Below are 12,170 nucleotides of genomic sequence, written 5' to 3'. Positions count from 1 at the left end.
CTGACAAGGGCCCTTCTGACAACAGCAAACACCATGAGTACATCGATGCCCCTGTATGTAAGGGATTCATGCACACAACGGAAGGAGAGGAGCAGGTAGCAAATGACCTATGGCTCGGGCTTCTTTTAAGAGTTACGACAGCACATCACTTGTTCTGCCATGAAAGAGTATCACTCGTGGGCCAAGGCCCAAGGAATGGGAACAGGAAATGCATCCGTCTGTTCTTACGTTCACATCTCCTGTGTAGGAGAGGCCTACATGCTGGTTTCTGGGAATGCTGAGCTCTAATCGGCCTCCACGGGTTTCCAGCTGATCAGCCTTAGACAAACCAGGTGCGCTTTCCATTTCTTCATCCGAACACATTGATGTGGACAGTTACCCAGATTTGAAGGAGGTAAAGGAAGTTAAATGTAAAAGCACTTTAAAAAGACTAAAATCCTAAATAATGTATAAAGTACCCATTTTGGTGAAAAGTGTGGCCTTCAAGTAGAAATTGCTAGGATATGGAAGCAGGACACTGGTTAAAAGAGGGTTGAAACCTAAAGCGTTACGCTCCCCAGCCTAAGAAACACATCCAGATGCTTCGCCCATCTGGAATGCAGGCCTCACGTTCCAGCTGATTCCAACAGGTAGCGTCCCCACCAAAAACAGAACCGATTTCATTCCCGAAGCAGCTTTGCCTTGGGCTTTGCAGTTGTGATTAGCTTCTCTTATTTAGCATCCGGAGGGATTGGCTTGAACCACACTGTAGGGCCACTTAATTAAAGAATTAGATAAACAAAGAAACGCCTCCATCTCTGAATCAAGCCGAAGGGTCATGAAAAAGAAAACAATTAAGCAGAAGCAAAGGCACCGACAACATATTAAAGCAGAACAAGTTGATACAAAAACCTAATGAGGGTTCATTACTACAAATCGAAAGGCCGAGAGGCAGCGCGGCCAGCTGTCCATGACTACCTTTATCAGACTTACCTGCAATGTAGCAGTCCTGGGAGAGACAAATGCACCCTTGTGCAGAAACAGCAGCACCCCCGTCTGTGTCCTGCCCTGAGATTTACAGGGTGCTTCCATAGGGCAGGGTCTCATTTAATCCTCATGGGGCAACCTCTCTGAAATGGGTCTTAGCTTCATTTTACAGATAACGGAACAAAGACTAGGGGAGTTTATGGGACTTGCCCAAGTTCGTGCAATTATGAAGTGGCCACCAGAACTCCAACCCAGACTGCTTACCTCCAGACCCAGGTGCTTCCCATGATGTGACAATTAAATTCTAAACTAACCTGCACTTGCTTGCTGGATATTGTGCAAGGGAACCATATTTTCTCCTTCACCCGCAACAACAACTATGCCGTGAGCATCAGCTCCCCCCACAACACTGGGCTCGGTGAGGCGGATAAGTGGGTACACATCTCTTCTCAGGGAAAATGCAAATAATTAAAATTCTCTCTCCAGCACGGCGATTTTTTAAATTATGCCCAGAAATATTTGGTCTAAGAAATAGAAGTACGATGTCCCCCAGTGCGCACACACACACGCACACACAAGATTTTCTAGAAGTCTAAGGGGAGCATTACTAGCTGATGTAATAAAATGGCCACATAAACACCAAAACAGAATAGTATTAGGATCACCAGTAGCTTCTGACTAAGGAGGCCTTAACAGCATCCCCTCAGCCTGACTGAATTTTAGCCGGGTTTCCTCCTGACTCTACCAACGCCCTCCCTTTTCTTAGAGCATTTCCTTTAGAGAACTTGGTAGTTGTAATTCTTTCTCTGCCCCTTTGAGATGTAAACCTTCTACCACCCAGAGAGATCTTTCTCAAGGACCTGGGAGCCATCCCTGTGTTGCGGGCACCGGAAAGACAGTGCCTCATCTCCCACTCTACGTGGGAGGATCGGAGCCTAACTTCCATGAACGCCAATCAGCAAACACAGGTGGCCCCATCATGGTGACCATCCTCAACTGATGTTCTCCAAGACTTTTCTACCACCTCATCCCCCACCTTTTGTTTCAGTGGAGTTGAGGCCAGTCTCTCTCCCCTATTGTAATAGTCTTGATTCCACTAGTCTTAAAGACTTCCTTGCAATTTAACTAGTCCATTGCAATTTTCTTTTTACAGTTCCTCTGTGCTAAGTAGGATGCAAGCTACTAGTCTTACAGATAGAAACAGGATAGGCCTCTGCTCTAGAAAGATCAAGGTACAGATCTGTGGAAGCACTACACCAAGATCAGTAAGGAGATACCTGTTAAATGAACTCCAGCTTTGATAACAAATCACCAAGATTCACACAATGTAACCTATAAAACATAGTCTTAAACTTGACATTTGGGGCCTTGTTAACTGGTAAGTTGCACAGGAGAATCTAGAGAGAGAAATTTTGTGGAGGGGGGGCGGGAGGGAAGAAGAAGAAAGGCAAAAAGAAACAACAGAAACACCATCTTTCTTTGTCTTGCTTTTAAGAGATCAGGCTTACAAGCCTCTGTTTGGATTTTCTAACACCAGTAACAAGGTGAGCATCAGGAATTGTGTTTCCCTAGCCCTGTGTCCTGATTATAGGCTGACCTCCCCCACTCCCTCTCCCTGCTAAATCACTCCGGTGAGAGTGCTCCGTTTGTATGACTCATCCTTGAGGCTACAACTCTGATGTGAGAGAGAGGAAATATGGAAATGCTGTGACCTGTCAGAAGGCAAGACCCTTCACTTGGTAGTTTGAACCATTAGTGATTCTTGGAGAGGAAATTTCAGAAGAGGTAGCATAGCAGATGCCATTAGGAAACATTTCTGGGCAAGCAAGGTTTTGAAACGTGCTCCAAGGCGGGGTTGTCCATTCCTTCTACTGAACAACCAACAACTTAGCATCTTGCTCTGGGCATTGCTGACATGTGGGGGGGGGGTGGGCTTTGTTCAGTGATAACAGATGTGTGTGAAGGGGAAGAATCAATACATACTAACCTCAAAGGTAGTATAATTTGCGAACTCAGAAAGTGCCTTGTGCTGCCAGGCTGCATATTTGTTGTTGATGGTGTTGCTGTTGTTTTGCATTAGAGGAAATGGAAACAAAATGTTAGATCTAAGACACTGAAGGAAGAAAAAGGGCAGAATATGAAGACGGGACATAGGCTGGTGGTGAATAGAAAATTCTATAAATGTGGGCACTCATGTTGGCCAGGACATGAGTTTCATAACCAGGAGAACGTGGTATTGGCAGCAGCAAGTGGGAACACTGGGGTCAATTTATAGCTGAAGTGGGGAGATCCAGAAGGTTTCTGGAGACACGTAATCATGAGAGTCTTGAAATGTCGATGGTAACTGACATGACAGAGAGAGTAGGGGCAAAGTCAGAAAAATAAGAGTCAAGTTCAAACTAAAATCCGTGGGCAAAGAGGAAAATAGTCAGTGAAGGGTAGCAGGATAAAACAAAGCAATGAAGAGCAAAAAACCAAACCAAGAAGACAAAGATCCTCAAACCTCTATCAGTCAGAATCCAAGCAGGGAAGTGATGACACACACTGGGATAATTCAGAGGGTGGTTAATAAAAGACCTCTCACAATACAGAGGCAGGGCACTGATTGGGAAACCACATTAGAGAATGCAGAATCCTGGGACTCCGGGGGCTGAGGGGGGCTAAAGGGATGGGAAGAGAAAATAAAGACCAGATCCTGTAAGGTGAGACTTACAGAGTACCATCTTGAGTGGAGCGATGACCTTTGTTCAGTGAGCACAATCAGCTTGAATTAGCTGAAGGGCAGGTTCCTGGGGACTAAGGACTCCAACCCCACTCCCTTTTCCCTCTCAGATCTCTTCCGGGGCTCCCCATTGGACAGATCCAACCAGAAGCCAGAGAGCGAGGGTGCCATTGGTGTCATTCTTCAAGTCAGCCTCTCCAGCCACAGAGTCAAGAGGAGAAAGGTGGAAAAGTGCAGATGAAAGATGCCCAGTGTAGAAGCCAAGAGGGCAAGAATCAATGCCTTGGACCCAGCGTCTAAACTTGGTACCGACAGCAGCTATGAAATCTCTGTGCAAAGGAGACCATGGAGGGACAAAGCATATTTCAAAGCTCTGCGTGGAAGAACATAAAACTTATTTCCTTTATCAATCACCTACTGATCAAAACATATACATATATACAATTTTGCTTTGGCACCCATTGTAAAGAATATTAACACCAAGAATAGAATTGATTCTAACGAATCTGTTGAGTAAAGCAACAGAACATTACCAGGCAGAAATTCTAGTCCTTAATTAGTAATCACAAAAGGCCCTACCATGTTTTTCCACCATGAGTTACAGAGACCTCATTCAGCCTACACAAATTAAAAAGTCAGGCTCTCAGCTGCCAGACCGCCATGCTCCAGGGCCCGGCCACTCTTTGGGCAGCCTGCCTGTGTTCACCGCACTAACTCATTAGTAGTCTCTCTCCCTAAACACAACACCCTCCCTTCTCTGCCCACCCCCCCATCTATCTCATCTAGTCAATGGAGAGTTCTCTTTGGAACATGGTGTGCTGAGGTTTTAGAAAATAAACACAAGCCATTTTTTTTTTCTTATGTGCCAAAGAATTATGGATACCATTATTGCTGTCCCACATGGCCACCATTAGTTTTTGATGTTCATGCACCTCTCATTCATTAAAGACTATTTGATTTAGAAAGTAATAATAAAAAAAATGTTTTTCTACCTATGGCATCAATTATGCAGATTGACTTTTCTGGGGGGAAAAAGTAACGAGACATCATCAGTATTCTTTGAATTTCTAACTTAATTCACACAGCTACCGTGAGAGTATAAGTTATTATTTGGTACCCGAGGTTGATGAATTCTCCACAGGCTGTCAGTAATTATTCTCAAGTATCTATTATGAGGACACAGAAAATTGCTATTATGTGCTGACTCAGTAGTGTGTGTGAGCACTCCACTCCCTCCCTACCCAGTCTCCAGGCTCTGAGATTTCACCGTGATATATCTTAGCTGATTCACACTGGAAAGTTCTATTAAATTTCAAATTATCTAATCACACTACTGATGTTATATTAAGATATAAATAAAAGGAGGTATTGACATGATTTATTTATACATGTTACCCAGTAGGAAGAAAATGCAAAATGAAACCTCAGGATGATGTAGGTAACAACCACAACTAAAAATATTTCAGGGGATCTCTGTGGCTGCCAGTTCTCATTAGACTTTGATCTCAAGTTTCAATGGAACATGAGAGGCCCAAGCCCAGGACAGCGCTCCCTGGGACCTGAAGTCAGGACCCTTTGGAGGCAAGTGAATACAACCAACTGGTTCTCAAGGAAGCAAAAAGGGAAGTGGTCGGATCTCATCACTGAGAAGTCCGCCCTCAAGAATGGAAGACACTCAAATGATGCTGTCAGATTGCTCCCCTCCCACTTTTAAGATGGTGTATCAGTCCTCCTTTTTTCCCTGTATGTTGGTCTTACTCTTGCTTATTGCGGTGACATTTGTCCTTGAGGCATGAGAAGGAAAGGCCTGGATGACCTCTGGGTGTGGTTGTCTGAGTTTAGGTGCCTGGAGTGTGGAGCAGAGGATGGGCCACACTATGACCAACAGCCCTGTCAGGACCTTGCCAAGTGGGGAGCAGGCAGCCCCTCGAAGGAAGGCAAAGTTATTGTCAACAGACAAGCAGGAAAGAATACTTGAGTGGAGGTTTCCAAGATCAGGAAATGTCGACATGGATTCTAACACCACAGGCCCTGAAGCCACCCCTCCAGACAAAGGCTGTGGATTCCTGTGGGAATTCAGGGAGGTGAAGACAGGATCCTGAGCAGATGCACCAAAAGTCTGTAATGAGGCCTTGAATAATGGTCTTCAACCAAAGTAGTTGCTCATTATGTTGTCTCTTCCCCTTCAGGCCCAGAAGAGAAAACAAAAGAACTCATGGCGGGGCGGGGGGGGGGGGGGGGGGGATAATGCATCTTGTAATGCTGGAAACCTGGAGAACCAGCACGCAATCCTTCAAAATCATTTCCTCTGTCCTCTAGGTACCAACTGAAAACACAGCCACCAACACAAACCAACCTAATTATATTTTAGTTCTTTTAGCCTTTTAATAAAGGTTCAGAACGTACTAAGAGCCTGTGTCACCTCACGTCCCTTTAACAAACAAGGTGGGAAAGTATAGGATATTTGTATTGGAATAGTTGATGACCAATGTCTCTCCTTGCTGATTTCTGGGCCTTTTCTTAAATGATAAACACCCTTTTATTGCTGAAATGCTCGTTATATATTTAAAAAGTGGCATCTGATAGACAGTGTGCCCTTCCATACCCCCCTGTCACTAGTAGACAAGGGAAGTCTGACATGATACAATAGGCCCTGTGGTCCCTCCCTGCTGTCAGAAGGAGAAAAAGCAAGCATCTGATTGTGTGGCCCTCTCCAGCTCTGGCTTCTCTCACTCACCAATGTCTTCCCAGAGCCCGCCGGGCAAAGACAAATGAGACATGGCCCCTACCCTCCCAAATCTGGGGAAAGAGAGTCACAACCACCAATAAATCCTAATGAGAGGGCACATGTGTACATGGGTGACCATCTCACACAGGAGCCCAGAGGGCAGGCAGCAAACTGCCTGGGAAACCAGAGGGCTCCAGAAGAGATGGTTCTGGGCCTTGAAGGACAGGAAGGACTCTGCCAAGCACCTGTGAAGGGTGTGTGGGGGTGAGATTGAAGTGTACCAGGCAGAAAGATCTGTGTGGGGAAGTGCCTGGAAATGGACAAGGGCACAGAGTGGCAATCCAGATATGAGCACCGAGTACTGACAAAAAGTGCCAGATGATGGTATTGCAATAGGAGACTGGACTGGCAGGTGAAAGCCTATGTCCCAAGTGTACGAGTTTCCTGGGACTGCCATGACAATCCCAAACTGGATGGCAAAACAACAGACATTTGTCCTCTCTCTGTTCTGGACACTAGAAGTCTGAAATCACAACGGAGGTTCTAGGTGAAAACTGCTCCATGGCATGTCCCACCTTCTGGTGTTTGCTGTCAATCCTTGGTGTCCCTTGGCGTGTGTCAGCATTGCTACACTCTGCCTCTGTCTTCACATGGCCTTCTCCCCTCCCGTTTGTCTCTGTGTGTTTTCTCCCTTCCTTACAAAGACACCACTCATATTCCAATATGGTTTCTCCCTTCCTTACAAAGACACCACTCATATTCCAATATGGATTAAGAGTCCACCCTTTACGGTGTGACCTCATCTTAATTTATGTCTTACTGACATCTACAAAGACCTTCTTTCCAAATAAGTCTCATTCATAGGTGCCATACATTTCTGGGGCCAATTCAACTCATCATACCATGGTAACCAGGGTCAAAGAAAAATTGTACCAGACAAGTTAAACAAGTAAAGAAGACTTTATTTGAGATTTTTGCAATAGAAGGCAAGACTATTATAATAGAAGAAAGACATTGAACTTGACTCCTCTGAAACAGGACTCCTCTGATGTCTCTGTAAGACATCAGGTAAGGATGGTCACTGTGATAAGGCCACCTGTGTTTGCTGATGGAACTTACGGAAGTTAGGCTCCCACCCTCCCACAGAGACTGGGAGATGGGGCACCATCATTCTTGATGAGGACATTTCAAAGGGATGGCTCCCAGGTCCTTGAGAAAGACATCCCCTGGCTGTAGGAGATCTACCTCTCAAAGGGCAGGAAAAGAATTTACAGTTTCAAATTTCTGAAGTAAACTCTCTAAGTAAAGGCAGGCCAGGATCTTGTAGTCAGGAAGAGACCTGTCTAAAGTTCAGAGAGGCTGAATGTCCACTGATAGCTTGTGAACCATTATCACTTTTCCCCAGGACAGAACAAGAGACAGGAAGAATGGGTGGGAGAAAGAAAGGAAATATAGAGGTCTGTAGTTTAATGACAATTGGAGTGGTTATTTTTCCAAACTGAAAGGCAGAACTCACTCGAAGACATCTTCAGCAGCTCTTGATAAACTCAAGCCCCCTCAGGGACCATGGGTTTGTGAAACACATGTTGTCTTTTGTCCACAGATCTTAATGCCCCTCAACTTTTTTTAAAGTGATGGAACAAGGCTTTCAAAGAGTTCCACCAGGATCTCACTGAATATAACAATCATGTTGTCCTTTTCTGCTTGGAAAGAACTCTACTAGGATGCATCTATAAGATCTAGAGATACCAATCTGGGCAATGTTACATCATAACCAGTGTATTTCTGGACAGGCCATGCTCTCAATGAAAGGTTAGCAAATTTTACTGTAAAGGGCCAGAGAGTAAACATTTTTGGCTTTGCAGGCCACCTGGTCTCTGTCACCACTACTCAACTCTGTTGTGACACAAAAGTAGCCAGAGATAATGTGACAATGAATGGCGATGCCTGTGTCCCAATAAAAAATTTATGGACACTGGAATTTGACCTTCATATGCAACATTATTTTTCCTTTTTTGAGTCTTGACAATCATTTAAATATGTAATATCCGTCCTTAGCTTACAAGTATACAAAAACAGGCAATGGGCCAGATTTGGCCTGCAAGTTATAGATTACCCACCCTCGGGTAAACAAAAAAGGATTTGCAAATTTCCATGTATTCCCAGTGCATCTCATTTTCTTGCCTCGCATCCAAATATGAGCCAGTTGTAGCGGGGGGAGGAGGGGCTACCCCAGCACTCATATTGACAACAAGAGAAAGACAGTCGGGCCTTACACTGTTTTGTCAGTATCCAGCCTCACAAGAGCCAAATGCTACACAAAACAATCGTTAATTAACATATTCAATGCATGTCTATTGAAGAATCTCTCTGAGCCAGGCACAGGGTGAGACACTAAAAATATAGACAGCAAAGACAAAACCCATTGGCCTCTCTGAGTTCACTCCTATACCCAAGTGAGCATTAGGGGCAAATGGGTGGCTCAGTAGGTTAAGTGTCTGATCTCATTGTTCATGAGTTTGAGCCCCACATCGGTCTCTATGCTAACAGCTCAGAACTTAGAGCCTGCTTTAGATTCTGTGTCTCCCTCTCTCTTTGTACTCTCCCCCCCACAAAGATAAATAAACATTAAAAAAAATTTTTTTAAGACACCTACATCACTTTAAAAAACCACAGATGGTGGATATTTTTCAGTATATTCCCCAGACCAATTAAACCAGAATCTTGGAAGGAGGGTCCGGTCATCCTCAGAGTGATTTGCTTTTGAAAACTCCCACTGGCCACACTGCAGCCTCCAAAAGTGATTTGGTTGCTCTGGGGTGGGTCTGGGTGCAGGTAGCTTTGAAATTTCTCTAGGTAATTCTGGAGTTCAGTCAGGATTGTGAACACTGGCCTAGCCCTTCTAAGGAGCCAGCTTTGATGCCTGAAACTCATGGGGCCCCCAAATTATGTCCACAGCTGAAAGCAGCTTGGGGAAGAGCCTCCAGGACCCACCCCCACCCCCACCCCATTCATGACTTCCATGGGGCCAGAGTGTCCTGACTGGTCCTTCATATCCCCAGACCCAACATAACCAGGCTCAAGTCTTATAGCTTCTTGTCTTGAGATCCAGCTTTCCCAACTACCTCTCTTGTTCCACGTGTTCATATCACAGGTGCCTTCTTACAGTAAAGAATCCCTGTAGAGGAATGATTCTCAAAGGGTGGCCCCTGATCCAGCAAAATCCAGATCACCTGGGAACTTGCTAGAAATGCATATCCTGTCCTCACCCCAGACCTATGAATCAGGGGCTCTGAGGGTGGGTCCCAGCAGCCTGTGTTGTAACAACCCTTCAGAGGTGATTCTGAAGCATGCTCAGGTTTTGAGAATCAACGGCACAGAGAAGTGGAGAGTATGGTGAATTTTGACGATATCGCCAAATCAATTAGCAGTTATTTTTTTTTAATTAACCAATGGACTAAAAATGTGGGGAGCTGAGTGTTGCAGAATTATAGCTCTTGATCTCTTAAGACACTCAAACTTGAAAGACAACGGAGCTCTTTCGGCCTTAAAGAAAAAGGAAATCCTGCCATTTGTGATCATAAGGATGAAACCTGGAGGACATTAAGTTAAGTGAAATAAGCCAGATGCAGAAAGATAAATACTTCATGATCTCACGTATATGTGGAATATATCTTTTTTAGAAAAGCTGAACTCCTAGTAATAGAGAATAGAATGGGGTCTACATAACCATTGTCAAAGGTAGCAAAGCCAGGCACTAGTTGAAGTGGTAAGGACAGATTTTATTTTATTTTTTTATGTTTACTTATTTATTCTGAGAGAGAGACAGCCAGCAGGGGAGGGGCAGAGAGAGGGAGAGAGAGAGAATCCCAACCAGGCTCTGCGCTGCCAGTGCAGAGCTCCATGCAGGACTTGAACTCATGAACCAAGAGATCATGACCTCGGCCGAAGTCAGATACTTAAACAACTGAGCCACCCGATGCCAGGTAAGGACAGATTTTAATCAGCGAAAATACTATTGAAATAGGGGAAAGAGTCCAGTGTGAGCTCAGCTTCAGTTTGTGAGTGTTTTTAAAGGCAGGAGGAAGGTAGAGGGGAGCAGCAGGGGTTCTAGAAGAGCCAAGAAGTGAACAATTACAAAACACAAGGGTAGGTGTTGGTCCCTATAAAACTGTCTGGATTTGCCAACTGGCACTTGTAGAAGTTAGGCCCCTACCCTCCCATGGAGGTGGGGAGCCAGGGGCCATGTATTCAGGGGCTGGCTGGGGACAAGCAGTTAAATGAGGCCACCTGTTTGTGCATTCGGGGGCATACCATCCCTATGTCATATCGTGTGTGTGTGTGTGTGTGTGTGTGTGTAAAGAACGGTGCTAAAATCTCTCCAGTCCACTGAAGAAATGGCATCCGGGGGAAAATGAACAGAGTTAAGAAGACTTTCAAAGATATTTTTATCTCTGAGAAAGTGGGGCTCCACCCACGACTGCCTCTACCCAGGAGAGAAGCTGTTTAGGAAGCGTTGATGCACCATGAACCTTAGAAGGGAGGTTCACAGAGACATTTCCTTTTGAACTTGAGAAAGAGAAACACAGCACTAAATATTCCAAACTGCTGCTCTAGATTTGTCAAAGAGACAAAAGAGACAGCAGAAGAGTTAAAGGCACGGCTGTCTGAACGCAACAGACGATAGCACGCCTGTCTCTCGGCGGGGGGGCAGGGGGGGATCTTGAAAAATAATCCGTGTACAACAAATATTATTAAGTGGCAAGAGCAAACACAGTAAAATACAGGTGGAAAATATATTCTCAGCTGTAACCGGGCTAGGAAACAAGACAAATAAGAAACTGTAAAAGACTTCAGAATGCAATTAGAAGGGCACTCAGAAAGAACTACCAACTAACAGGGAAGGTACGGAGTGAACATGCGTCAAGGGCACATATTGAAGGAAGCACAAGGAAAGGGAGAAAATACGTCATAGATTTTGACCCTCATCCTATTGTTCTGATTAAGTTCCAATTGGAATCAAAGTTACACATGCAGAACAGCAGGCTTAAGATGTAACATGAATAGATGTATAAAATTCAGTCTTTACCCAAGGAATTAAATTCAATCATGACTCTCTCCGGTCTTTCCCCCATGTTCTGTCCAATGTTATATCTGATCACCCCTGTGCTCAGAGAAACCCATACAAGTAAGGACATGAAGCATGCTAATTGTTCAACGCACCATCTACAAGGCTCAAGGATGCTACAAGTTAAAGGCAGTGGGCCCCAGGCAGTGAAAACTTCCCATGGGTTCTATGGTTAGTAGGGGCAAAAGGTGACCTCACTGCAGGTGCTTTGAACATTTTCCTGACTCAGGTGAGGGATGTTCCCAGAAAGCCATATGGCCAGTAGGAGGGGTACGGAGGACAAAGGAACAGCTCCATGAAGCAGGAAACAGACATGCCTGAGAGTTCTAGAGGGTGTTTGTGGACCAGTAGTTCTCAGCAGTCATGATTTTTATCTTCCAAGGACAATTTGACAATATCTGGAGATACTTTTGTCACACTGGGGGAGGCTGCCACTGAAATTTGGCAACTAGAGGCCAGGAACACTGCTAACACAGTCCTCCCCAACAAGGAAGATTTATCCAGCCCTAAGGCTGAGATCCAGAATCCATGGTGCACACCAAGTAATTAAAAAAAAAAAACTGTTGAAGAGTGAAGAGAATTCAGTATTAAGAATGAGTATTAAATTGGGGGGCGTGATGGAGAAA

The sequence above is a fragment of the Lynx rufus genome, unplaced genomic scaffold (genome assembly GCF_022079265.1).
Source record: "Lynx rufus isolate CCGP_SWC_20201006 ecotype Redwood Valley unplaced genomic scaffold, mLynRuf1.p SCAF_1, whole genome shotgun sequence".
NCBI classification, from domain to species: domain Eukaryota; kingdom Metazoa; phylum Chordata; class Mammalia; order Carnivora; family Felidae; genus Lynx; species Lynx rufus.
The sequence above is the reverse complement of the archived record's forward strand: the minus strand, read 5'-3'. Positions refer to the sequence as shown.